The sequence below is a fragment of the Salvia hispanica genome, chromosome 2, assembly GCF_023119035.1.
Source record: "Salvia hispanica cultivar TCC Black 2014 chromosome 2, UniMelb_Shisp_WGS_1.0, whole genome shotgun sequence".
Lineage (NCBI taxonomy): Eukaryota > Viridiplantae > Streptophyta > Magnoliopsida > Lamiales > Lamiaceae > Salvia > Salvia hispanica.
In genome coordinates this window covers 4,799,987-4,805,084 of record NC_062966.1, presented here as the reverse complement: position 1 = coordinate 4,805,084, position 5,098 = coordinate 4,799,987, and positions in this window count along the sequence as shown.

Here is a 5,098-nt window from a genome sequence, read left to right as displayed (position 1 = left end):
ATAATTCCCAGGTTGAACCTCTTGTCAATGTGGCTACTTATGATAATATGAATGACTCTGTGTTCAAGGTGCATGATCTGCCATTTGTGAATGCTTCTCCTGCCTACCCTTTTACATCTAATGATTGGCTATGTGATTCTGGATGTACTTGTCATGTAAGTCCCTTCAAGGAAGTGTTTTCTGAGCTGAAGCCTGTAACCAAAACCTATGTGTCAATGGCTGATGACAAGAAGTGTGAAATTCTTGGAATTGCCACTGTGTGTTTGAAGTTTGAAAATGGTTATGTGCTTAACTTAAAGGATGTGAGATATGTTCCAGATCTTCGCTATAATTTGATGTCATGTACTGCTCTTGAAAATAAGGGTATAGGGGGAAAAAGGGGGGAAGGCTGTATGAAAATTTGCAAAGGATCTATGTGCCTGTTTAAAGCTAAAAAGAAGTGTGGTTTATATGTCTGTACTGTTGTGCCTCTTACATGTGATAAAGCTTTTGCCAATGTTGTTAAATCTGACAAAACTATGTTGTGGCATAATAGGCTGGGTCACATGAGTGCTAAAGGCGTAAGTATTCTGAAAAAACATGCCATCCTATCTGATAATGATGTTCAAAGTGAGTTGCCTTTTTGTGACTCTTGTGTGCTGGGTAAACAGCATAGGGTCTCTTTTCCTTCTACTCCTACACCTGCAAATGTGAGTAAATGTATTCTGGAATACTTGCATATGAATGTTTGGGGACCTGCTTCTGTGTCTTCTCACTTTGGATGTGTCTATTTCTTGTCTGTGATTGATGATATTTCAAAAAAAGTTTGGTATTTTTTGATGAGACATAAGTCTGATGTTTTTGAAAAACTGAAAACTTGGAAAATCTTGATTGAAACTCAAACTGGCAAGAAAATTAAGGCTATTAGAACTAATAATGTCCTGGAGTTTTGTAATAATCAAATGGATGACTTATGTGATGGTTTTGGAATCAAAAGACATAAAACTGTGCCTTATACCCCTCAGCAAAATGGGGTTGCTGAGAGAATGAACAGGACTTTGCTTGATAAAGTGAGATGCATGCTTTCTAAGTCTGGTTTGTCTAAAATTTTTGGGTTGAGGCTTTGTTAACTGCTACTTATTTGGTAAATAGGTCTCCTTATGTGCCTCTAGTTGGTCAATGTCCTGAATATGTGTTCTGCTTTTGTGCATACCAAGTCTGATAAACTTGAGCCTAGGTCTAGGAAAGGTATTTTTCTAGGTTATCTTGAAGCTGTTAAAGGTTATAGAGTCTGGCTTAGGGATGGACCTGGGTTTAAGGTCATAACAAGTAGGGATATAGTCTTCAATGAAGATGAATTCCACTGCTTAAGATTGACATGTAACCTAGATGCTATAGATGTGGACAATGAATCTCTTAATGAGGTGGAGTCCACTGTCTCACTCACTGATGTGGAGTCTCTCAATGATGCTCCAAGTGAGGTGGAGCAGCCTTTTTGGAACACCTATCTAGCCCATATACCTAATGAGACTCCTGATGAAGGAAATCCAAATGTTGTTCATGATAATTTTCCTGCCCAAAATGTTTGTGATAATGTGCCTAATCTGCATGATAGTCCTGCTAGAAATGCTCCTCCTATTCTTGTTCAAAATGTGATTAATAGCCCTGCTGCTCCTAACTTACAGGATTATGTGCTTGCTAGAGATAGAGCTAGAAGAACTAATGTAAAGAAACCTGTTAAGTTTGATGGCTTTGTTGGTTTAGTTTCTCTTATAAACTTAGCTTTCAATGTGCATGAATCTGATGGGGATGAGCCCCAAACTTATAAGCAAGCTACTAAATCTAAGTTTTGGAACCAGTGGCATAAAGCTATGTTGGAGGAGATGCATTCTTTAAAGGTTAATTTTACTTGGTTACTTGTACCTTTGCCTCCTGGTGCATCTGTGGTAGATCGCAGATGGCTTTACAAACTGAAAAATGAGGTGGAGGGCCTGAGGTACAAGTCCAGACTTGTGGCTAAGGGATTTACTCAACAAGAGGGGGTAGATTACACTGAGATCTTTGTTCCTGTTGTTAAATTTACCACTGTGAGATTAATGCTTGCCTTATGTGCTCATTTTGATTGGGAATTAAAATAGATGGATGTTAAGACTGTCTTCTTGCATGGTGACTTAGATAAACCTATTTACATGAAACAGCCTGAAGGTTTTGTTGATCCTAAGTTTCTTAATCATGTTTGTTTGTTGAAAAAGGCCCTGTATGATTTGAAACAATCTCTCAGGCAGTGCAACATCAAGTTCAATAATTGTATGCATAAGTTAGGTTTTGAAAGAAGTACCTTTGATGCATGCTTGTATATGAAAGACCTTGTTTCTGTTCCTGTTTTTCTTTTGTTACATGTGGATGATATGCTGATCATGGGTCCTTGTTTGAAAACTATTAAGGCTGTGCAATCTTCTCTGAGTGATAATTTTGACATGAAAGATTTAGGGGATGCTCAGAAAATTCTTGGCATATGCATTGAGAGAGATAAAAAAAATTGTTCTCTTGTTCTGCATGAGGAGCCTTATGTGTACAAAGTGTTGAAGAAATTTAACATGTTTGATGCTAAACCTGCTTCTGTTCCCCTTGCTGCTCATTTTATGTTGAGTAAAGATTTATGCCCTAAGTCTCAGTTTGATATTGATGCCATGAAGAAAGTCCCCTATGCTAATGCTATTGGATCAGTGATGTAACAGCCCGCCCTCCTAGGGTACAATAAATGCGGCGGCCCTACCCAAACAGACTCCAAAGAAGTAAACATAGGCTAGGGTTTCAATTAAAGAGTGTTGACCAAAAGATTAGAAAGAACTATCAGAGTGTTTAAAGCAATAACTTAACCTCGAAACTCGAATAAGAAAAGGAAGGTGTAATAAATGACATTCAACAATGTCAAGAGTATGACATAGTTTTCCAAGATAAAAACCACAAGATAGTCTAAAGCCTCTAACTCGAAAGGAGAGTGCAACATATTCGAAATAAACATAAGTGTATCAAAACTCAGCGGAAAACGACCAAGAGAAAGAATAGCTATGTATGAAGACACAACTACGCTTGATGTTTCAAATATCCATCTTAATTAATTATCATGCTCAAAACCCACCACCGCTCGTCATCGTTCAACCTGCACATAAGGAAAACACATGCAGGGCTGAGTATTCGAGTGGGAGCCCTTCGCGGCAGTTTCCCGGACTCAAGTTCTACGTCGCTTGGCATCGTCACGTGACTTCACATTCCAAATTTGAATAGGGTTTCCAAATCCTTGGATTCAATTTTGAAAATAATTCAAGATTAATTGGAAAATAAGATTTGAATATATCTTTTGTGGATTTTATATATTATAAATGATTTGATTTTGTATTAAATCATGGATTAATTATGGATTTTATCCTTATTTTATGGATTAGTATGGATTTAGTTCCTAGATGAATCCTAGTTAAATTTGGATAATGACAATTTAATTTTTATTTATATCCTATGGATTAATGTGGATTTATCCCTAGATAAATCCTAGTTGAATTTAGATAATGATAATATTATTTTATTCTTATCCTATGAGTTTATATGAATTTATTCATAGATAAATTCTAGATGGATTTGGATAGTGATAATATAATATTTTATTCTTATCATATAGATTTATATGGATTTATTCCTAGATAAATCTTGGATAGATTTGAATAATTCGAATATTATATTATTTAATTCTATGGATGTACTCCAAGTTAAATCCTAGATGGATTAGGATTAATATTAATATTGATTTATTTTATCCTATGGATTTGAATAGATTTAATTCTATTAAGACAAATCCTAGATGGATTAAAATAAGTATTAATTCAAGTTATCCTTATCTTTTGGATTTATGTCCTAGATAGATTAGGATAAAGATGATATATAAGAAAATCCTTATTTAATTGGATTTAGATAAATTAATTTATCTAAGAAATCCTAAGTAATGTTTGATATATTCTGGATATCTATTCTAAATAGAATTAAGATTTGTATAAATCTTGGTTGATAGGATTTTATTTTTATCTTATGGATTATGATGGGATTATTTCTATCTAGTAATATCCTAGTGCGATTTAAATAATGATAATTCTAGATCAACGTTATCTTGAATTGTAGGATTTGATTTTATCGAGATAAAATCTAGAATAATCCTAAATGGATTTGGATAGTTTACACTATCTTGATAAATCCTAAATGAATTTGGATAAAGATTATCCAATATAAAACTTAATTATTTAATTGATTCTCCCTTGACTAGATTAAATAATTGTCGATAATTATCCTATGTGTTTAAATGCCATGCATTAAATGGATTTATCTGTTTATTTGGTGTTTATCTATTTTAAGTGGATTATCCTGCCTTATTTGCTTATGTGATAATTATGCAAAAACCATACAAAATATCTAAGTGATGATTACAACAAGTGCGTTGTATACGGTCTCCATCGGTTGGACTGCCAAATTTTGTGAAGCCGATTTTCTAATATTATCGCCACCTACAGAGTAGGGACAATAATCCTACGAAAACAGTAAGTTCATAAGGGCGGACTTCTCACATAATAAATAGAATGAACTAGAATGTGGTTCCCAATATTATTGCCACCTGCAGAGTGGGGACAATAATCCTAAGGAACTGCGAGTTTCAGGGTTCAATCAGAATTTATGAGATAGCTTGGTTTTGTTATCGGCACATGAACATTGTTATGGGAGTGTGTTGTAGAAATAAAATTCTGTAATGCTAAATCCGATGGTTGTGCTTAGGCAGCATTAGGCGTATCAACCTCCAGAGGAGGAAGCAATTGATGCGTCGGTGTTGTGACCAGTAAATTGTCAAAATTTTAATGCGTATTAACATCCAGTTGGAGGATAGAATTTACTAACAATTTTTTGTTGCATTGCCAGGCTCCCATAATTGTTTTGTGGTTATTCGTGATTATGTATTGAGCATGAGTATGTGATAATAAGTTTATTTGCCAAAATCTTCATTATGTCATTTAATATTTGTCCGCGATCCTTAAAGAAAGAAAACTCGAATGCCTAAATTATGTAGACCGGAAACGAAAAT